Here is a 24,448-nt window from a genome sequence, read left to right as displayed (position 1 = left end):
TTGACCAATAAAATGCTTGCCTTGCACAACATAAAATTAGAGAGAGAGAGGAAGCATTTTCATTTATTTACTTCAACCAAGCTAAAATAAACACCAACTTTACATCCTGCTGGTAGTGAGTGTATTTCTAACTAAAATTTCTGCTAAATTCTAAGAAATCCTTTAGTTTTTTTTTATGACTGCTAAAATGCGTTTCCCAATACTTAAGATACATTTTCAAAACTCTAAACACAGCAACACATTTACTGAATGCTAACATGTAACTGAATGCTAACATTAGCAGCAAGCTAGCATTATCAGCAATATACTGCATATGACTCCCTTTGATGCTAGGCAGCCCAAAGGCTGCATTTCTGAGCGAATGGTACTAGTACACTTCAACACTAGATATCTCAAGTTGTACATATAGGAAAATGATCATTCAGGGCTCAAACTGAAGAAGACAGTTAGGCCAACATATTGATTCATCTCTAGGCTTAAATTTCCATAATGTGGTTTTATTTAAGAGCTTATATTACAGAAGAACATGGCCAAAAAAAACGGTAGGGGGCCGCCTCACCGTGACATATATTCCATATAAAGTAATCCTTTTATTTTCTGTGATGTTCAAAAGTATCCACGATCAGAATAAAAACGAACAAAATGATCCATGACTGCGTCAGTTTCGCCGAACAGTGTGTTCTGGTGGAGCTTAGGTTAGCAAAGGTTAGCTTATGTTGCTATGCTAGCGGACTCACATAGGAAATGAACCGCGACTTTCTGAGGGCTCAATTTACGTAGACGTCTAAAACTCGGTAGCCATGTAGATGGGATAGGAAGTTTTGAATGTATCGCTATTGTTGGGAGATTCAATAATGATTAATATGTTTTATAAGGCCATACTAGGGGGCGCTTCTGCAGAATAGTTAATACATTGCTAACACATCTATAAAACAGTTCGTTCCTGCCACACAATCTAATTGATTAAGAAGTGCTCTAACCGATCGGATATTTTGCCATAATGCCACAGCCAGGCCCGTTGTGATGGGGCAGGCAAACCAGGCAATTGCTTGGGGCCCCAAGCTGGCCTGGGGCCCCCAGACAACAACAGGTTAAGAATTAAATGCAGCGACAAACTGTGTGAGCCCCCCTTTACATTCTCAAAGTCATGAGCAATGACACTGTTCTCAGAATCCCCCTCAAGGGGCCCCTCCCACCAGCTGCTGAAGGCAGGTAGACACTGTCCTGGCAGACAGCCAAGTTTTAGACGCCGGCAAATATGAAACTTAACCATGAAGCGAATTTATCCATCAGGAAGCCAAAAGAGAAAACAAAAGAAGGAAGAGGAACACAAAAAAACCTAGTGGTGGGCCGTTAACGGCGTTCGTTAATTTGATACTCTTATCGGGCGATATAAAAATTATCGCCGTTAATATATCTACTAAATGGGTAAGCAAACTATGATGACTTTCAACTTGACAGTTTAGCTCGGCTGTATTCCTAACCAAATTGCACAGTAGGGGCGAGAACGAGTTTTCAAACCTGTGAATTAAAAATCGTACGTGTGTTTACATGGATGCAGCCACGAAGTCGCCAGGTTTGCTTCATGGAAAATTCATTTTTAGGAACGTAAAATATTACCGGAGCGGAGCTCGGAGCGGTCGTTTTCTGCATGGTCCTAGCGCTAGATTCGTCGCTATTTAAATATTTATTTTTAACCGTTAAAACTTCAGAGGACCAAACCGGCTTTTGAAAAAGTCCCCCCCAAATTATGTCCGTGAGATTAAATGTACTAAATGTTGGCTTACATTTCAAATATCATGTTTAGCTGAATAAACATGTTATCAACCCCTTTTAATGTACAGTATGTAGGCTTACAAATTCATGTTTAACTGAATAAACCGTTGAACACGAGTAGCCTACATTTTATTGAGTATGTTTTTTTCTTCAAGTATCAAAGTAGAACAGCTTCCTCAAGCAGTCATTGATGCATTTTGGAAACAGGAGATGAGCCCCTGGTCTAATGCACCCTCTGTATTAAGAAACCCTATCTCAAAAGCTGACTTTTAGTTATTACTTGGGTAGCACACATATGAGCCATTTTAATATAGATTAATCTAGATTAATTTCAAGATTTCAGTGAGATTAATCTAGATTTAAAAAATTTATCTATGCCCACCCCTAAAAAAAACACAAGACAGTGGTAAGTGATGATTTACACTGGATAAATTAGGCCTACCTGTACAAATGGTGTAATTTAGCAGCAGGTAGGCTAAAAACAATATATACGTCCCGGGTAATCCCATACTTAAATCTGCTATGTTCAGCTACAAGTAGTAAATTTGTAAAGTAGTTAGTTTGAGGTGTATATGCTGTGGTTCTTGAAGGTGGACTGCGGCCAGATATGTTTTTTTTTTTGGCCGGAGGGGGGTTTGGGCATGAGATTTCTGGTGTGGAGGTTGGGGGGGCCCCGGTTGGTGTCTTTGCTTGGGGCCCCCAAATACCTTGAAACGGCACTGGCCACAGCTGTGATGAAGAATACAATAGTCGTCTTTATCTTGTGTCTGCATTATCACCATTGTTATAACAATCCATGTAATCTTTTATTACTATAATATGCCATCCTAGGTCACATTTTATGCATGCATACACATTTTGAGAGATAGTTAAATCAGTAACAGCAGATTTATACAGACAACTTACCTCACGCTCTTTTTGTTCGCGCTCTTCTTGGTGGGACGTTTCAGCTAAATTTAATGTTGACCAATCAAACTTGTTATTTTGTGTAGTTAAAACTCAAAAACACAATTAATTTTAACATTTACGGCTAAGAAAGTGAAAGCAACTTTGATTTCCAAGTACTGGTACTATAATGTAAGATTTTAAGTAAAGATTACTAATGATTACTGGATTGTTTTAGTAAAGATAACATTGGGGTTTACAGTGATCTTACATTTAACACTACATTTACCACAACATTTACCAGATCATACATGTACCACTACATTTACCAGATCGTACATTTACCACTACATTTACCAGATCGTACATTTCCCAGTGGATTTAATTGGGTGATTAATGGTTTCAATCGTTTTCATATTTTGCGGTAAAACAAAGTTACTGCAAAACTCTTGTGAAGAATAGGTAGATAGATGGGCCTATTAAGTTCGCGTCAACCCCGTGTAGTTAACGGTGACATAAAATAGGACATACAGTTTTTTCTCTATTGCTTAAACACAATTCACGATACTGCCCCTCATTTTTCACAAACTCTAAACCCAAAACACTTTTCTAAAGCTACATACACACAACCTCACAGTCTCTTTTCAATACCAACCCATCACACCAAAACAGTTGCTCATATGATCAAAACCAACCCATCACACCAAAACAGTTGCTCATATGATCAAAACCAACCCATCACACCAAAACAGTTGCTCATATGCTCAAAACCAACCCCATCACACCAAAACAGTTGCTCATATGCTCAAAAGCAAACTTTGACACCACAATACCGCGCAAGGCCTGCAAAAATGTACACACTACTGAGCATCATTAACCACATTATCAAAAATATTGAAAACACAATTTGTACTTTTTACAGTTTCACAACTGCCAGGATGCATTTGAGCAACCCTTATTTATTCTCAAGTATTGGGCATTTACTATAGATTTGTGCATTTCATAGGAATAATGAATAATGCAGAAAATGCAGTAATATCACAACTCAATGCAGAAATGAGTACTGTAAACTCCATGGAGGATCCATTACACAAAATAGATAGTACAGTAACAATCGAAAACATTGTAAATTGACACAGTATGTTGTATATTGACACTGAAATCATTGGACGGTATCACGTTGTCGGGCTGGGTCGGGCCACAGGACCTCATCAACGTCACAGGCAATATTGTCCATAGCCAAACAATGTGGGAAGAACACCCTGGCATGCCGCACCCAGCCTTGGAATGCCTCCACAGCCACATCATCACAGGCCAGGTCCATAGCACTGAGAAGGTTCTCTCTGGTGTAAGGTTAGCGCTCATAGACCTTCCACCGCCATGATGAGAAGAACTCTACTATTGGGTTTAGGAATGGAGAGTAGGGTGGCAGACACACATTACAGTTTTTCTCGATTGTTTACACACATTGTCTGAAAGCATGTCTCATACTCTCAGAACTCTACACACAAATCAGAAAAACACACACACAATGGGCAAAACCCCTCAGTTCTCTTTCAAAATGAAACTTTACATTCAGAACAATATTATATCTTCTCAAAATTGTATTTTGTTCTCAGATGACACACACAAACCATCATATGAATAGACATTTATAAGAACCAGTTGAACACTGATGTGCTCAATGTAAAACACTATGATGAATGGAAAACACTTCTTCTCCATTCATCATAATGACTTAGGCATTTTTTTGTTCAGTGTTACACTTACTACAGACAGGAAATACATAAGTGTGTTGTAAAAGATTTTAGAATAGTGTTTTTATACTCAGAACACACATACACAATAACAAATATATTTTATTTTTTCACACAAAAGCAATGTACACAGTGTACATCCCACCCAACACAAAGTTGCACATACAGTGGTCTACATACACAACAACAGAAGAATTTACTATATAGTTACAATTACAGTAAAAAAAAAACGATGTTGCATACAATGGCACGCTGGCCAATGATATTCCTTCCCCTCCTTCGTCTTTTTGTGAGGTTGAATCCAACCTCATCAGTGAAGATGAATTGGTGCTCCACTGCATCCACCTCTAGCTCAAAGATTCTCTGAAACACACATGACAGTATCAGAAATAGACATGGAGGAGTCACTATTGTGAAGCACAATCATTATGATTACAATACTGAAATATGTATCATTTATACAGTGTTGAGTGTTTACATCAGTTGTGAGATTGTATAGGACTTACTTGCACATAGTTATATCTCAGATCTTTGACTCTTTCTGAATTCAAAAGGCACCCTGTAGACCTGCTTCATCCTCAGATTATTTCTGCACAAGACACGGTCGAGCGTTGAAAATCTATTTTTCTTTGTATTTTCCGTAATGTTGTTGCATTATTTTCTAGGACCATGTTCAGGATTTCAGTTTCCTGTTCAGGGGACAAAAGACGTTTCCGTCCACCTTGTGTTGGTAACCTTTCAGTTCTGCAATACAAATAGTAAAATACTGTAAATACTGTGTAGGAATACAAAGTAGGAATACATTTCCCAAATACTTGAAACATACTTTATATTTACAGTCCTACAGAACAGTCCACAGGAAATACTGTACTCATTGAGTACTGTATTGATATGCAGCACTGCAGTTTCCTACTGAGAGTTGATTTCTTACCTGTTCTCATTACGGAAAGTCTGGATGATGGATGCTAGTGTACCTACTCAAATTTGGCTGTACTCTTTGCCAATCCTCCCTCATTGTTAGACCATGGTTGACCACATGGTCAACCAAAGTGGCTCGAATCTCATCAAAGATTGCGGTCCTTGGCCTTCCTCGTCCTCCCCGTCCTCCTCCTCTTACTCTCACTACTCTGGCTCTCCGTTTCCAATGTTGGCATGCATTGCTCCAAAACAGAAGAGCCTTTTTATGCTAAAGCTCTGATTGCTGGTTGTAAACATGTGTGACAGGTGTTTGCTGATGTGATGAGTCAGTGTGCATAGTAGGACAATTACATTTAGAATTTTGAATAACAGTGTGTTCCTTGTGAAAACAAGAGATTTTCTTCATGAAAATTATGCCAAATGCAGAAAATTGTGTGTAGTATTTTGAAAAAAGTGTGTTTTAGAACTGCAATTTGAGTGTAAAGCAGGAATTGTGCTTGTAGTTTAGTAGAATTGGTTCAGGGGGTTGGTGCAATAGTTAGATGTTGTGGTCATTGTGTCTCAATTACCAGTATTAGTGTGTAAACAATCGAGAAAAACTGTAATAAATTCCTGGTTGATGTTAAACCACTCTCTGACCTGGATGCTGCGATGGAAACTAACATTGTCCCAGAGGATGACATATATGGGAATATCAGCCGGCCCAGGATTCTGCTGGTCGTGGTGATCAGCTGGCCCAGCATTCGGGTGGTCATTGTCATGCAAAACATCTGTGCTCTCCTAGGAAGGTGAGGAGATGCTCAGTGTTGTAGGCACCAAGTTCAGCATGCCGGTGGAGAAGCCCTCTAAAACTCATGGCAGCGCAGAGAGTGATGTTTCCTCCACGTTGGCCGAGCACATCAACGATAACTTTCAGTCCAATGATGTTATAGCCTCTCCTCCTCCTTTTGTTGAGGTTGAAGCCAGCCTCATCCACAAATATAAATTCATGGGGTCTGGCCATGGACTCCAACTCGAAGATCCTCTGTGGAAACAAAAAACGTTTTCAGGTGTTCAGACAGACAGTCAATATAGCACATTACAGTACGATAGTATAGTATGTAGGGGTTTCACCTACTAATCCTTTAAAGTAGATATAATTTGTTTTACCTTAATTATTAATCAGTCTCATTAATTTAGAATCAGTCTCATATTCTAATTATACCAGAACCATAACATTTAGTTATCGACTAAGGGTAATTAATGGTTTGGTATCTGAAGTAACTATGAATTCTTTGGAGGTTTTGGCAACAACCACTTTTGAATGACATCAACACAGACAATTTGGTGAAAATAAATGATACATTTATTTTAAAACCAATTATTCTAAAACAAACAGCATGAACAAGGATCAGTATATTTACAGTGAAGACTCAGCATCTATTGTGTGTGTGTGTGTGTGTGTGTGTGTGTGTGTGTGTGTGTGTGTGTGTGTGTGTAAAAAGGGGAGGAGTGTAATGTGTGCACGCGCTTGTGCGCGTGTGAGGAGGCGGGGATTGTAGTTTCAGTTCTCCTATGGAGAACAAATCAACTAAAATGGCGCCGACTTTAAACAGTAGAGCAGCGCGACTATGTTAATGAGCTCAGCTGGTTTATTCCAACGTGGTCAGAACAAAGAGTAATGGCGCTGGCTTAATAACTAAAAATTAATGTGGTGTGTCTGAGAATGGGGAAGACTACAAGTTGTCCATTAATCAGATAAATAAAAGATGGTGGCATGCACAGCAAAGATAACTTTGTATATACAATTCTTGATGAAGACTATGAAAATAAAGTTAAACACATTCGGAATGTATTAACAGAAAACTTAGTTAACTCCACATTTCAAGTAACTTTGCCCTTTGATAAACTATGCCCAGCGGTAAGAGTCTCACGTGTTGAGGGTTTTGGGTGGTTTCCTCGTCCTCCCTGAATTCTCCTGGAATTAGGAGGGAATTTCCACCGCCGGCTCCTTGTTGATTAAAAGCGACGTCGTCCAGGTGTGCTGGGGAATCGTCCAGGAATGAGAGTCTCGTTCACGGTTTAACAACAGGGAATTGATCGCCTTTGTTTCAGTCCGTGTGGCCGCGTTAGCAAGCTTGATTGAAGTAGTTCGGTGAATCTGTTTCCGCGGTACCGTTGATCAGTTGCTGGTTAGATTGCACCGTAACTCGGGCTCGTTAATTAAGTAATACGACTTTCAGCTGTTTGCTGTTAGTCGTTGCAAAGTTCGCGTGTTCTCAAAGAAAACCAGAGAGAGAGATATTACGGAGCCTCTCTTTAATAGGTCTAACCTCGTGTCGGTCAAACCAGAGAGAGAGAGATGAATGGCTGTTCAGGGTATTTAAACACCTGAACTGTAGACACACCCTTACTTCCGTCAAAGCAAGCTTGTTCAATGTGTTGCCAGTGGTACTGCCACCTGCTGGTTTAGCATGGTACCTACAAGTATTGCATGTAAAGTACTGTAGGCCACCGTGTACATGGATTGTACTGTACTTGCACATACTGGTGACGTAGGTGTTTTATTCTGTCAGAGTTGCGCTCAAAGGGTACCCTATAGGCCTGCTAAATGCGTACTCTCTGGCACTTGAGGACTCTGTCTATGGTTGTCAGGCTGACATTATCAATGTTCTGAAAGTTCACATTGTCACAAATGATCCTCTCCTGTATCTCCCGTAGTCTTATCATATTGTTCTCACGGACCATATCCACAATGAGGACCTCTTGGGCTGGTGTGAATCTGGAAGGCCTCCCACCTGCAAATGGCAATCTTTCAACTCTAGAGAAACAAACAGTCATTTGGTCAGAAATGGTCCTTGCAGTACACACTTTTACTGTAACCATGATTGCACTTGTCTGTATGCAGGTGCACTCCACTATAGTACTGTATACTGTAAACATCTAGTGTACAGTAGTGACTAAAAACCTAGTACATACAGTACCTGTTGTGTTCTCTGAAGGCCCGAATAATGGTGGCCACTGAGAATCTGCTGAGGTTAGGTTGGACTCATTGTCCCGCTTCGGTCATTGTCATGCCGTGGACAATGACATGGTCAATGACTGTTGCTCTCATTTCATCTGTAATGAAAATGTGTTGTCTAGCTTGCCCACTTCTCCTCTCCCTCCTTGGCCTGCTCCTCTTTGGACTGCTTCTCGCCCTCTCTGGCCCGCTCCTCGGCCCGCTCCTCTCCCTCCTCTGACATGAACTCCTCTTCTTCTGCCTTGATCATCCATTTTTGTTTGGAACCTTCAGCAAACTGACTTATATAGGTGTGGTCACATCATTTGCAACATGTGTTTTCAATTATGAGTCGTTGTGTTTCCTGAATGACACCAGGTATGTTGATTGTGTGTCAGAAGTTTTGCTGACTGTGGGTGGCATTTTGCATCACATGGGCTTCACAGTGCATATTGGAGCAGAGATATATGCAAAATGTGTTTTAGCAAGGCAAAATGTGTTTAGAGCTTTGACAAAAAGGGGATGGGTTTTGTGAACAGTGTCTATAGGTGAATTGTGTTTGTGGCAAATGGGGGGTAGTTTTACTAAATGTGTTTAGGTAACTGGTCATTTTGTTTAGAGTACTGGGTTTTGTGTTTTGGCAATAGAGAAAAACTGTAATGTAATCACCGTATCCCTGTGCCATCACCTGTCATGCCCCCCCCCTCTCCCGGTCTTCTCACCTTTTTAACCCCTGACCCATTTTCATGCCTGTATTGCTGAGAAGATTAGATGGAAATTATATCATATGCAAACCCATATGAGCTTGAGAAATGCTCTGATGTATAAAATGGGGTTAAAAAATAAATTAAAAGATGTAAAAAAGAATTAAAAAAAAAACACAAAAACAAAGCAACCACCAAAATTGCCCCATCAGAAGATTCCTTAAAAAAACAAAACTGGAAAATGAATAACTTGTCTTTCATGACTGGAAGGTTAAACTCTGACATTTGCCAAAATGAATGCACTTTACGTGCAAGCGTAAGGAAGAAATACATCCAAAACCAGAGAAACTGGTGAATTAGCAATGGCTTATTTTATCATTATCAGTATTTAGCATCAGTATTTTAAGCATGCCCTCCTAAACGGTGGGGCCAATATGTAGAACCATTGGATAGAGAGAATATTCTTTGCCATTTTGTTAGTTTTACTGGAGATGACCCAGTTGTATGTTTTATTGAGGTAATTATATGCTGTATTTAAAAAAAATGTTATGCTGTGTCACGGTGACAGCTCCGGACCCCTCCTTGTGGGCGTGTCATTATGTTGTCTGCGTGCAGTTATGTCCATGTTTGTAGATCCGTGGGTGTGGGTCGTTCGTGAGCGTGTTCATAGTCTCACCTGTGCCTTGTCTCGTGATCACTGGGGAATGTATTCAGTCTTTGTCCCCAGCTCGTGCCTGTGTGTGTGTGCTGCTTTGTTAAGAGTGCTATGCGCTACTCGCGCTGGACTCCACAGTTTGTGTTAATAAATGTGTGTTGTTCACCACAACGTGCCTCGTCATGCCTTCCTCCTGCCAACGTTACAGTACGTTTTCTTCTTCTTTCTTGCTAGGCTTTTAATGAAGGACGTGCAGTCTACTATGGGCATTTTCGAGGGACAGCCAGACAGCCTTTTTTTTCTTATGATCAGGCAGCCCTAGAAAAGGGAAAGTATTATACTGGTGGGAAGGCATTACATCCCAGCCTTTATCAGTTAATGTGTGGTCAGGCTCCAGATCTTGAAGGATTTGATATTGCCAACTTGCCAGACAAGTGTGTGCAGGACAAGCTTCAGCAGGTATTCTGACACTATGCAATTTTTTTTTTTGCTTTGTTGAAGTTTTTTTAAAGAGGGGATTTTTAACATGTTTGCAGAGATTAACTGAGGGGAGAAAAATAACTATTACTTTAAATATTACTAATTGTTATTCTCATCTGGCACGTTACGGTCCCCGACCCCTCCCTTTTGGGTGTGTGTTTACGTTGTCTACATCTTGTCGTCTGCGTCTGTGGTTCTCCGTGGGTGGTGCGGTTACGTCTTGTGTTATTCCGTCTCACCTGTGGCTCGTCTCGTCATCCAGACCCTCCAGAAAGTCGCGATGTTGCGATTTGCAACTTCAACGCAACTTCAAGCAAACCCCACGAATTCAGGGTGGTGTTGCAACTTCAGCCAATCATCGCAACATTCCCGCAAATTTGACCAATCACTGATGTCGTCTTGATGTGACATCGACAAACTCCCGCCTTACTTCCGTATATACATTAAAGAGGAGCAGACTGAAAGCAGCATGAGCGACGAAAATAACGGTAAAAGATCGGGAAAAGCAGTATCCCGGTACACTACATGAAAGCGGGGGTAAACTGTTTGTATTTCCAACAAGTTTAACATTTCTAGCACCAGCCCATCCACTCCAAGTGATTTTTCATAGTCTTTTAAGAGACGGAAAGTCCATTTCTGCCACCGAGCTATTGCACTTCGAGGGATCATTTCAAGAAAGTGAGAGGGATCATTGTGCATTCTCTGTCCCAACACCTTTGTTTCAGGGGGCGGGGCATACAAAATCTTGAGAGGGATCATTCCTGCCCAAACTATTTCATACCACATAGAGCACATATATCAAAGTTAAGGCCCGCGGGCCAGATCCGACCCGCGAATTGATTATCTATGGCCCCCTGGATGATATTTAATTACTATTAGAACCTGCCCGCAGGCCACATCCGCCCGATGGTGTTTTGCACGCACAAACACTACATTCCCCACAATGCAACGGTAGCCCGCCAAGTCACTGCAGCGCACGCAAGCGGCAAGGGTCTGAGATAAAGTTTATAATTTTAAACTTTAAACTGAGTTAAAGTTTAAAGTCAGAGATAAAGTTTATTTATCTCTGATCCATATCTGAGTTACTAGTTCGCTCTGGCGCCAACCACTGGCGATCGATCTCGATACAATACTTAATTTGTGTCCATTTTACAGGCCGCCCGGTAACAACTTACATTCGCTAACCCCCCCCCCCCCCCCCCCCCCCCCCCCCCCCCCGTCAACAATTAATGTTCTCCAGTTGGCAACCCCGAATAAATAGGTAAATAGATAATTAAAATGGACTACTAAATAGAGGAAACCATACAACATTTACTCCCTATTGCAATGTACTCACAAAAAAGCGAAAACACACCGCAACTTCCATTGCAATTGTTTTGAAAAACACCTGCAACATCAAACATTTTTGCCCGCAACAATCACAAAAAAGGCCCGCGAAATCCTGGTGGGACTGGTCATCACTTGGGGTTTATGTGGTTTGTCTATTTAATGTGTGTTCGTGCAGTGTCCTGTGCTCGTCGTTGTTTGAGTCTTACACGTTCATTGTTATCGTGTTTCATGTGCGCCATCTGTGCTTTATTTGTAATAAACGTAACGTTCGAAAGTGCAAAGGGTTCCGTGCCTCGTCCTTCACCGCGCCCCGAGCGTCATAGAAATGTAAAGATATAGACAGGAGTTTGTTTCTCTTGTTTGTCTTGTGTTGTCTTCTTAGATTGAAAAATGTAAAACTGAGGAGGACTGGAAAGATCTGCAGGAGAGTCTGGGTGATTGGATTGCAGACTGTGGTGTGCCAGGGGTATATGAAGCCAAGTTCTTAATATTCCACAGATCATCTCACAAATTGTAAAACATTTAATCTTTCACAGGTATTATTCCTAGAGCTGTCCTGGATTCAATGTGTTGTGTCTTCTATGTATTTCTATATAATCTGTGCTTTAATAGTAAGTAAGATTTGTTGACTAACTGTCACGTATGGCCTCGCCCCCTCTCCTAGCTGTCACTCCAGGTTCCCTTGTGTCTGTGTTCCTTGCCTATTTATCCCGCCCTGCTCGTTTGTCTCCGTGATTCCTCGTTTGTTACCACGCCCCCATATCATTGCCCTCACCTGTTCCCTGTTTGAAGTTCTGTATATATATAGTCCCTGAGTGTCCCTTGTCCCTCGTCGGTTGTTTTGGATGTTTCATTGTTTGAGTATTGTATTGCCCGTAGTGTGTTTCCTGGGTTTTGATTCTTTGCTTGTTACTTGTGTTTCCGTTTCGTTATGCCTGTGTATGCCTGTTTTTCGGGCTGCCCTCCCGTGCTGAACCCGGACTGGTAATCTGACGATGAATATGGTATTCCCTTGAATAAATCTCGCTCTTCTCAGCAATTGTGTCCGTCCTCTCGCTCCGCTGCGCCAGCAGCGTTACATAACAACCGACCTGCCAAGGACACAGCGAGAGAGCGAGACTCTGGTGAGTTCGATCACTGTAATGAGATGTTGGCTGGTTTAGTTCGGTTCGACTCTCCAGTATTACAGCTAGAACGAACCAGAGACAGGAATACCCCTGGCGCTGTGGGAACAAGGAGGTCTCGACGCAGACCTAAGAAAGCGCAGCCACTTTCAGTATCGGCTGGCTTTTGCGACGAGACTCCCCGGCTTGGCGAACACCACAGGGAGGAGCAACCGGTGGTGCAAGCAGCGGGCAGACGAAACGAGCGCACAGATGAGCATTGGCTTAACCCTCGGTTGGCTCTCGATAGCTGCTGCGAGCTCCTGACGCCTCAGAGGAGGTGGAGCCATGGCAGAGAGAGCCACCGAGGGGCTTGTGTGTCTGTGTGTTCTTCCAGGCTCGACCCGGACCCCGTGGAAGAGGACCTCCCTCCGCCGATCCCGGAAGCCACTCCCCGAAGGCCCCCCAAGAATTTTTTGGGGGGACGCAGTAGCCACTCCCCCCAGGAGTGGCCGGCTCGGACCCGGGATGACGTCAGTGTGGCGGACACGCCCCCCGATGACGTCAGTGTGGCAGACATGCCCCCCGATGACGTCAGTGTGGCGGAGACGCCCCCCGATGACGTCAGTGTGGCGGACACGCCACCCGATGACGTCTGTACAGCGGCCCCGCCTCCCGATGATGTCACGTATGGCCTCGCCCCCTCCCTTAGCTGTCACTCCAGGTTCCCTTGTGTCTGTGTTCCTTGCCTATTTATCCCGCCCTGCTCGTTTGTCTCCGTGATTCCTCGTTTGTTACCACGCCCCCATATCATTGCCCTCACCTGTTCCCTGTTTGAAGTTCTGTGTATATATAGTCCCTGAGTGTCCCTTGTCCCTCGTCGGTTGTTTTGGATGTTTGGATGTTTCATTGTTTGATTATTGTATTGCCCTTAGTGTGTTTCCTGGGTTTTGATTCTTTGCTTGTTACTTGTGTTTCCGTTTCGTTATGCCTGTGTACGCCTGTTTTTCGGACTGCCCTCCCGTGTTGAACCCGGACTGGTTATCTGACGATGAGTATGGTATTCCCTTGAATAAATCTTGCTCTTCTCAGCAATTGTGTCCGTCCTCTCGCTCTGCGAGCAGCATTACACTAACATTCTACCATTCTAACTGCACCATTACTGCACCACTTAAATGTACCATTGTAATTGCATGGGGGTGCCCAAGGATGCAGCTAAGCATTAGTTGTTACATGAAATGTCTTTGTTTTCAGTATATATAGCCTTTTGTCAAATAAAATCATCCTAATTTCTGTTAATAAATATTTTAAAATGATGTTTGCACATTAACAATAGGCATCTTCCTTACTACACATTAATAAATCACACCCTGCAGTTGCACAATCCAAACGAGCGGAGCTGAACACGCTACACAATACGCAGCATCTGCCGAGATTATAATGGCTACTAAAAAACTTCAAAAGTATTTTGAAAAAGATAAAGATGAATCAAACAAAGTAAAGTTCAAGTTATGTCATCAACGTCTTTCATTTCGCACGACAACAACCAACATGGCATACCATTTAAAACGCGTAAGGCGAAAAAAAACAGTTCAGCCGTTTGTTGTTTCGGTCGTGTCGTCTCGTCGCGGTGTGTCTCTGCAAGTAGGCCTATAAACATTTTTTGTTGTTTGCTTTTAAACCCCGTTACTTGAACCTTTCCTTATATTTTTTTGCTGTTGTGTAGCAATTTAAAAAATATTTTCAGGCAGGCATATTTTATTTAAAGTATTTTTGACATTTTGCACAGTGCCTGTCTGACAGTTCGATATGCGCAATGCGCACTGACGGTTAATGTTCTCTAACGTTTCATAAAAAAATAAATAAGTAAATAAATAATAGCTGAATAAAGCCAACCTACCGTGTTTATTCATTTATCTGAGTGTTTTAGGTTTTTACTTTGAAGAGGAAAAAAGTCCTGAATGAGAACGGGATCCCATTTAAGGTGCTCTAAATAAAAAAATAATATACCCGATTCGACTATTAGTCGACTAAAGGGAAAAGCTGACGAATCAGATTCGACTATGAAAATCCTTAGTTGAATACACCCCTAGTTAAGATGTCAGAAAGCATTAGGCTGAAAGCATCTCTCTACAGCAGGTTATGTATTTGCCTTTTAGGTCTGTAATTCCTGTGAGAACATCCTGAAGAGTCTGTTGTTCTTGATTAAGACCGATGTGTGGTCGACTCAATACTACTGCCTGGTCAAAGACTTCCTCTTCAGCTTCTAACTGCTCCAACTGCACACCATGTTGTGCCAACAGCATTTCCAAGCTGTCCTCACTGTAAGGATTCTCACCAAAGACATTGTTGATTGCAGTGCTGTCTGCTTGCTGGCTGCCAATCATGCCCTCCAGCCACATTTGGTTAGGGGTGTGAGAATGTTCACTGCGCATGCTGTGGTTGTTCCATGCCTTCCTGAAAGTTTCCAATCTCTCTGTAATTTCTGGAAGATACACTGTTTGGAGTGAGTATTTATGTATTTCATTGTCTGGTTTCAAAAGGCCTTCATCTTCATAAGAGTAAAACAAGTTGTAATAGTAATGGATGACTTGTGTGAACACATCCCTCCAGAGGCGTTCAATTCGCTGATTGTGAACTGATAGCCCAGTAATGTGGCTCCCTCGTCCTTCCCCATTCAAAAGGTTCATTAACAGTGCTACCATTGTATTTTCACCCCCGTGGTCTGATCTGACCCTTGATGGAAGTCCATACCGGCAACTTGCCCTCTCAAAGTGAGCTAGAACTGTCAGGGTGTAACGTGGCTTGCGCCACGGAGCGAGGAGACGGACACAATCGCTGAGAAGAGCGAGATTTATTGAAGGGAATACCATAATCGTCGTCGCTTAGCCAGGCAGGGTCAATCACAGGAGGGCAGTCCGTAAAACAGGCAAAGACAGGCATCACAAGACAGGGAGCACGGGAAACAGGAGAAACACGAAAACGGTCAGGCACAGAGAACAGCGATGGGACAGACACAATCACAAATAAATTCAAAATACAGGACGAAGGACCAGGGAGACTCAGGGGCTTATATGCACAGACTTTAAACAAGGGGCAGGTGATGACAATGACACAGGGGTGTGGTAACAAACGAGGAATCAAAACCAACGAGCAGGGCGGGACAAACAGGCAGGGAACACGGACATGAGGGAACCCAGAGTGACAGCTACGAGAGGGGGCGTTGTCCTACGTGACAGAACCCCCCTCAAAGCGTGCCACTCCGGGGCACGCAAGGGCAGACAGGACAGGGACAGCGGACACAGGACAGACCGGAGGAACAGACAAGGGGAAAGCAGGGCACGGAGACCGGGGCACGGCAGGGACAGGGGAACCAGAGACGGGCCAGGAGCCGGGCTGGGGCATGGCGATACAGGCAGGGACAGGGTGAGGCACGGGAGCAGGACCGGGAACAGACACAGGAGACGGGCCAGGGGACAGGGCAGAGGCATACACGGAGGCAAACACGGCTTGGACGACCGAGACAGGCACAGGCACAAGGTGGGTGACGACTTGGGGAACAGACATGGGGACAGGGACGGAGACGACACCACCGGGAACAGACACAGGAACATGGACACGAACAGACACAACCACGGGGACAGGAACCAAAACAAAGCCAGGGACGGAACACGGGAGCAAGGGGGACACAGGCATAGAGGCAGGAACACGGGGCGGAGCAGACAACACACTGAGTCCAAGCCCACACGTGGGCAGCACAGTCTCTGGGGCGACAGGCGCGGCCGGGCGGCGGGCACAGGCGCCGGCAGACGGGCAGCGGGAACAGGCAGGGTCCGCTGGCGGGCAGCGGGAACAGGCAGGGTCCGCTGGCGGGCAGCGGGAACAGGAGCCGGCGTGGACAACCTCTCCTGGGTCGCGGGGACAGGAACCGGCGTGGACGACCTCTCCTGGGTCGCGGGGACAGGAACCGGCGTGGACGACCTCTCCCGGGTCGCGGGGACAGGAACCACCGGGCTGACGTCCTCAGGGGGCGGAACCGCCATACAGACGTCATCAGGGGGCGTGGCCGCCATGCTGACGTCGTCGGGGGGCGTGGCCGCCATACTGACGTCATCGGGGGGCGGGGCCGCCATACTGACGTCATCGGGGGGCGTGACCGCCATACTGACGTCATCGGGGGGCGTGACTGCCATACTGACGTCATCGGAGGGCGTGGCCCAGGACCGCCATACTGACGTCATCGGGGGGCGGGACCGCCACACTGACGTCATCGGGGGGCGTGACCGCCATACTGACGTCATCGGAGGGCGTGACCGCCAAGCCGACGTGGCCAGTACTCCCCCCCAAAAAACACTTGGGGGTGTCATGTGGAGTAGCCGGCGGGATCAGAGGCGGTGGGTCCTCTTCCTCAGGGTCCTGGGTGAGCCTGGCAGAACACACAGACACACAAGCTCCTCGGTTGCTCTCTCTGCTGCGGCTCTGCCTCCCTTGAGGCGCCGGGAGCTCGCGGTGGTCAGAGAGAGTCAACCGAAGGTTAAAGCTGCTTTGTGACAACAACTGTTATAAAAAGCTTCTGATTGATATATTTTTTATACATTTCCAATTCCTACATTTTTGGTCTAACTGCAGGGAATTCTGGGACATCTTGGTGATTAGTTACCAATTTTGTCAATTGTGAGTTACACCCAAATTGGAATTTGTCCTCTGCACTTAACTAATCTGTGCAGTTGGAACACACACACACACGCTAGTGAACACTAGGAGCCTGTGGATGCAAGTATCCAGAGCAGTGTGAGCAGCAGTCCTAGCCCCGGCACCCAGGGAGAAGTTGGGGTTAAGTGACTTGATCAACACCACTCCAGTCATGGCCTAGCTAGGAATCAAACCTACAATCACAGGATCAGTTTTCTTACCACTAGATTATGGCTGCCCCATCTACTGGATGTTATCTGTGTAGTCAAACAATGAGTCAACAACCTTGTAGGCACTGCTTGCTAAAGACAAATATGGCTGGGTGTTGTCTGCTTAGTGATGAAAGCAAATGTTGTATGCATTGATTAAATGAGCTAGGAGCAGTATAATGGTTAAATAATTAGGGTTTAATCATGCATCAGACATGATCAGTGTTGCGAATAACGCTGTTAAAAATAATGGCGTTAGGTAACGGCGTCATTTTGTCAGTAACGGGATAATATAATTAATTACTTTTCCTGTCGTTACAACGCCGTTGACGTTACTGGTCATTAAAAGCGGTGCGTTACTATATATTGATATACTAACAGTAATGCAAGCGGACCCCTGCCCAGGCTAGTGAGGGTAACAGGTCTCGATAGGTCACAGTTCTCAGTGTAACACCTGTTTAACTTAATAAATCAGTAAGCGATTGGCTAAGGCAGCGTTATGGTAGCCAATCACAGCCAGTGTTGTTACATGCGTGCTGAAGCACGCCAATGACACACACAAACGGAGAAGAGGCAGAAATGGCGAGTCAGGAGCAAGCCGAAGAAAAATTTGCATTTTCAAGGTGGCGATATTTTATTTAAGAAAACACTTGAAGTTCCTGAATGTCTACCAGACTGGGTATTTGATTTATTTAATTAAGAATAGAGGTTTTATTGTTAAGTTTACTTATGTTGTGAACAAACCATAACAAACCAGGTTGAGAGAATTTAATTTAATTTGATAGATGTAAATGCACTTTATATAGTGTAACTGTTTACTTTTGCTTAATTTTTTCTTCAAAGATTTGGGATTTTAAAGGATTTTATCCTGCACTGGTCTGTTGATGTGCAATAAATATCAAAAGTTAAACACCTTTATGATCTACTCATTTCAACTGACTTTTTTTCAAAAAATCCTTATTCATTGGCATATAACTTTTTACTGTAATGCAAATAGTCACTTTCCATGGTAACAAGTTACTTTTATTATAGAGTAATTCAGTTACTAACTCAGTTACTTTTTTGAACAAGTAGTGAGTAACTATAATTACTTTTTTAAAGTAACGTTCCCAACACTGGACATGATACTGTATAAAAGTCATGACTGAAGTAGAAGTACTGCAGCGTAGTGATGTAATCATGATGAGGATCTGTGGTTTCTGAACCAGACTAACACTGAGTAGCACAGGCTTACCCATTTCTGCAACCAGACAACTGCCTGGATACAATTATCTCATAGAGACATCTAGCCTTTGTTTGCCAGTCAGTTGTCAGGGCTTCTTCCTGTTGTTGCTCTGTCCTTTATTTCTGTTTTACTCTCTTACCCTTTTAATGCTTCTTCCTGTTCTGCAAATCTTTTAAGCTTTCTTCCTGGTATACTTCTCCTTTCACTTGTGCTTCAAGCTCATCTTCTGAGAGATCTCTCACTTCAGACAAGAGGAAAAGTACATTTGTTTATGTCAGAGTCAAATTTAATCATATAGCAACAGAAAGATTATTAGTCATGTCCAAATACAAAGGTGTTTAAGAAATTAAGAAACTATAATGAACAAGGATGGACCCCTGCCATCTGGTAACATGGGTATGAAAGCTGCCTGGAACATCAGCACTCTGCCACTCTCAGCTAACAAACTTCAGTGATAAAAAAGAGATGAAGAGGTCAAGTGACACCATCATAACATCTCTGCTTATCATAGCTCTCAAAGCCCCCCCCAACCAAGGTCAACACCTTTACCTAAGATGGGAAGTATTTAATAAAATACTTGACTACACAAATACACTACCTACACTGGCACTTAATTAGGTACAACTGTCCAACCGCTCATTAACGCAAATGTCGAATCAGCCAATCACATGGCAGCAACTCAATGCATTTAGTCATGTAGACATGGCCAAGACGATCTGCTGCAGTTCAAGCCGAGCATCAGAATGGAGAAGAAAGGTGATTTAAGTGACTTTGAACATGGTCAGAAAAAGAGAAAATATCCAGTGAGTCACAGATTGTGGGCGCAAATGCCTTGTTGATGCCAGAGCTCAGAGGAAATGGCCAGACTGGTTTAAGCTGATAGAATGATAACAGTAATTCAAATAACCGTTACAACCGAGGCATGCAGAAGAGCATCTCTGAACGCACAACATGTCAAACCTTGAGGCGGATGGGCTACAGCAGCAGATGAGGCTACTGTCAGCTAAGAACAGGAAACTGAGGTTCACCAAAATTGGACAATAGAAGATTGTAAAAACGTTGAGTCTGATGAGTCTCGATTTCTGCTGTGAAATTCAGACGGTAGAGTCAGAATTTGACATCAACAACATAAAAGCATGGATCCATCCTGCCTTGTATCAACGGTTCAGGTTGCTGGTGGTGGTGCAATGGTGTGGGGGTTATTTTCCTGGCACATTTTGGGCCCTTTAGTACCAATTGGGCATCGTTTCAAACCCACAGCCTACCTGAATATTGTTGCTGGCCATGTCCATCCCTTTATGACCACAGTGTACCCATCTTCTGATAGCTACTTCCAGCAGGATAATGTTTCTTGAACGCAACAATAAGTTCACTGTACTCAAATGGCCTCCACAGTCACCAGATCTCAATCCAATAGAGCCCCTTTGGTATGTGGTGGAACAGGAAATTTGCATCATGGATGCGTAACGGACAAATCTGCAGCAACTGCATGATTCTATCATGTCAATATGGACCAGACTCTCTGAGGAATGTTTCCAGTACCTTGTTGAATCTGTGCCATGAAAGATTAAGGCAGTTCTGAAGGCAAAATACAGGTTAAGTATGTAAACATCAATTTAAATATTCATATATATTGCTCATGTACCAGTGATTAGCATGTGGCTGCTGCAGGCCTTCTATAGCAGCATAACTAAAGGTCATCACTGAGATGTTGCTTTCCATCCAAGTTATTATCCCAACTAGAGTGAACACATGACATGGCTGGATGACAGCATTAACATCTCAGATTACCAGAAGACTTAATGACTGGGGGCTCCCAAGCTCTACACCTTCAAATGTAGTATATTAACTGAAGGTTTGATTAAATAGGCGAATCTTAAGTACAGATTTAAACATTGGAACTGTGTCAGAATCTCGGATTGGAGCTGGAAGACTGTTCCATAATTGAGGGATCTCACGGTACAGCACTAGACCCCTCCATTCGGTCATGTGTAGGTGTAGTCCATGTCTAAACTGTAGTCCATGTACTTTCCGTGGGTGTGGTTTTTTTTTTTTTTTTTTTTTGTGTGTGTGTGTTCACATGTCTGGTTAGTCTAATGTACTACACGTGGTATATATTGTGCGTTAGTCTTGTCCCGCTCTGGACTTTGTGAGTCTTGTTCCATGTTCTGCTGCCACGCTATAAGCACAGCTAGCATTGTTCTGTAGTAAAACTTTGTATATGTTTACGCATACTTGTCTCTGCATCTTGCCTACCTCGCACCATGACAAGGGGCTTTAAAGGAGAAGGTGTGATGGGTTATAGCATGCAATGAGTTCTCTCACATGTGGAGCAAGACCTTATAGGTCAACAGAATAATTTTAAAATCAGTTTGATGTTTAATTGGAGCCAGTGCAATGCTGAGAGAATAGGATTAATGTGATTGAATTTTATAGCCGTAGTTAGGACTCTGGTTGCAGCATTATTTACAAGGTGGACTTTCTTTAGGGACTGTTTAGAGCATCCAATTAAAAGATCATTACAGTAGTCCAACTTTGATGAGACAAAAGCATGGACCAGTGCATCTGATAACAAAAGTAAATGTCTTAGCTTGGCAAGATTACGTAAATGGAAAAAAGGTAGCTTTAATGACATTGCATATGTGTGTGTGTCAAATGAAAGGTCAGAATTGATAGTGACACGTAAGCTTTGTGCTTAAAGATATTTATTTAGCTTTGTGCCTAAAGATACCTAAAGATATTTAGGTGTTACTGAAAAACCATCTAGGGTAAGAGGACTATTGCACCAATTGCGTCTTGCAAGAAGCAACACCTCAGTCTTATCAGAATTTAGAAGAAGAAAATTAGATGCCATCCAGTGTTTTATTTTCTGGTTGTACAAGGGTTGGACAATGAAACTGAAACACATAGTTTTAGACCACAATAATTTATTAGTATGGTGTAGGGCCTCCTTTTCATCAGCGTCAATTCATCTTGGGAATGACATACACAAGTCCTGCCCAGTGGTCAGAGGGATTTTAAGCATTCTTCTTGCCAGGTCACTACGTGATGCTGGTAGAGGAAAACGTTTCCTGACTCGCTCCTTCAAAACACCCCAAAGTGGCTTGCTGTGTGTATTTTTGCATTGTCATCCTGATACACAGCACCACCTTCAGGATACAATGTTTGAACCATTGGATGCACATGGTCCTCCAGAATGGTTCGGTAGTCCTTGGTCCATCTAGCACAAGTATTGGGCAAAGGGAATGCAATGATATGGTAGCCCAAACCATCACTGATTGACCCCGATGCTTCACTCTTCACAGAGCATAGCAGACTGTGCATGCCCACAGCCGCAGCTGACAGAATATTAATTCCAGGATAAGCTCAGGGGCAGAAGATGGAAAATACTATTTAATATATAACCTAGGTGGCTCCCATTGTCGGCTGTCCCCCATTATCGACCATTCCCACGTATTGCGTGTTTTCTGTATCTCTTATCGCCAATACCGTTGGGATTATTATTTTTTTAAATGTAAGCTCCCGTCTTATGACGTTTAAACTTTATTTTGGTAAATAATCACATCTAAAAACTACTTAAACATCATCAACATTGGTGTAACTTTGCTGAAACCATAAAGAAGGCATCAGTCATTTTCTTTCTGCGACGTTGTTATTTGTTATTTGTCTCTGTGTAAAACTTTAATGCGGTGGCGATATTGGGGGACGAACATTGGAGATAGTCTTGGACATTCATTTATACACATATCACTGCTGTAAAACAATAATTGTGGCAAGAAAAATACTTAAATTTATTTAGAGTTCACTTAAAATGTTGATGGTTGTTTTGATGTTTGTTTACAAGTGACCACTACGCTAATTGGGGCTACTACACTACCTGTAATGACGATTAAGTGTCTTGCGTACACTAAGCAAACCTATCTGGATGTGTTTTATGTATTAACTCTAATGACGGCTGTAATAGTTGTCCTTTGGTGTCCAAGATTTTAAATTTTGTTTTTTTTACTTCATCCCTATCATCGCTGCCAAGACTGAAATTTCCATTTATTTCCAGGATTGCTGGAGAACATTCAGCAACGAAGATTCCAAACTGAATAAATCCTACAAATTCTTTGTGGAAGGTTCCTTCACAGCTATCAGGTTAAGCTGCCGCTAGCTAAAGTTAGCTTTGTTGACATCTGTGCTAGTCTAACTAGCTAGCCTAACTAGCATTTAATATATAGCATTCCATTAGTCGTCATACAGAATGGTAAAATTATGTCTAGATTAAGCATTTGTGTTTTAAAAAACAGTGAAGCATGAAATATGTGTATGTTTGGTGGCTCTGTAAAGATGAACATAATTGCATAAAAAATGAAAGTATGTTGGAAAAAAGAAAATTAAAGGCTAATAACTTGATGTGTCAATTTAGTGTTTTTCAGGAAGACTGTGGGAAAGCAGGAGTAAGGAGGCCTCAGTGGCCTTGAGGAGAACAGAAGGGGCCTATTCAGTGCAGGATGTGTAGCAAGCAGTTTTTAGATAACCAGACACACAGGCTGGGAGAAGAGGAGCAGGTGAATTTCCATGGAGAGCAGCCAGGATTGGGGAGTTATCGAAACTTAACAAATCGAAACTTATGGACAGAGAGTATGAAAGAAAGGACATTGCCCAGCACGAGAGGCTTTTCGCTTGGACACTGCTGAGATCCACTTGGGTTAGGTAGATTCCTAGGCAACTAGCACCAGTGCACTGAAGAGTTTGTACCACGTATACTTCTATTATATTGCATTCAATTATATTCTATATAAATCATTTTAAAAGAACTTTTGTTGTCAAGACTTTGCTTGGACCACTCAGTCAAAAACCAGTCGGTTCATCGGGGCGGTGTTGGGGCCCGTCTGGGTCGGAGAAGAAAATTCCCAACAAATTGGTAGCAGAGGATGGTTTTGGCTGGAGTCGAATTCTGCAATTAGGACAAGAGAGGAGGTCAATCCGTCCGTGAGGTGACTGAACTAAACCGCGCGGTCTGAAAAAAGGTAAGGAGCCATTCTCTCCTATTGGCTGATGTTACTACGTCATAGGCTAAATTAAAGTTCAGTCACTAAATGGTCGAGGCGAAATACTCTCTGTAAATTTAGTATTGAAATTGTATACGTGTTACAAATTCGATATATAGACAGGAGGATTGCCCTACGACTCATAAAGTCGTAGGAGGACGCCCTGTAAACTGCAGTAAATTTGGCAGGTAGCCCGATTATTCTTGGAACAATCGGAGGTCGCGCCCGTTTGTTGTTTTAATTAAGGCAGGTAGCCTGGAATTCTGTGAATTCCGGAGGACGCGCCAGTTTGTTGTTTTAATTAAGGTAGGTAGCCTGGAATTCTGTGAATTTCAGAGGACGCGCCAGTTTATTATTTTAATTAAGGCAGGTAGCCTGGAATCCTGTGGATTCCGGAGGACGCGCCATTTTGATTATTGGGGGCCCCGTGTGTTTTGGTAAAATTCCGTGTGTGATTGGTGAGATTACGGCCGTGTGTGTGTGTTTGCAAATTTGCTGGGTTGGGTTGGTTTTCATGTATCGTGTGGTTTTATGTTGAATAAAGACCTGTATAAGTTGTTTGAGCATACGTGCTATAATAAAACTTGAGAGCCTTTCATTGGGGGACTTATAAACCCACGCCCATAAATCCATGAGCCTCTGTGAGGACATTTGAACCCCTGAGTAAGTTGCATGAGCCCCCAAGAAAGACGTTCGTCA

General features: G+C 43.0%; 1 long non-coding RNA gene across 1 annotated transcript; it reads right to left on the bottom strand.

The window, feature by feature from the left end:
- Positions 1-4,535: 4,535 nt before the first annotated feature.
- Positions 4,536-8,869, bottom strand: LOC143476899 (uncharacterized). Its single transcript, XR_013121415.1, has 5 exons — positions 8,300-8,869; positions 7,250-8,136; positions 5,976-6,360; positions 4,925-5,162; positions 4,536-4,781 (listed from the first exon to the last, which is right to left on the bottom strand). It is a non-coding gene; the product is annotated as an uncharacterized LOC143476899 (long non-coding RNA).
- Positions 8,870-24,448: the final 15,579 nt, after the last annotated feature.

The sequence above is a fragment of the Brachyhypopomus gauderio genome, chromosome 15 (assembly GCF_052324685.1).
Source record: "Brachyhypopomus gauderio isolate BG-103 chromosome 15, BGAUD_0.2, whole genome shotgun sequence".
Lineage (NCBI taxonomy): Eukaryota > Metazoa > Chordata > Actinopteri > Gymnotiformes > Hypopomidae > Brachyhypopomus > Brachyhypopomus gauderio.
Note: the sequence above shows the minus strand (reverse complement) of the source record. Positions and strands in the feature narration are given on the sequence as shown.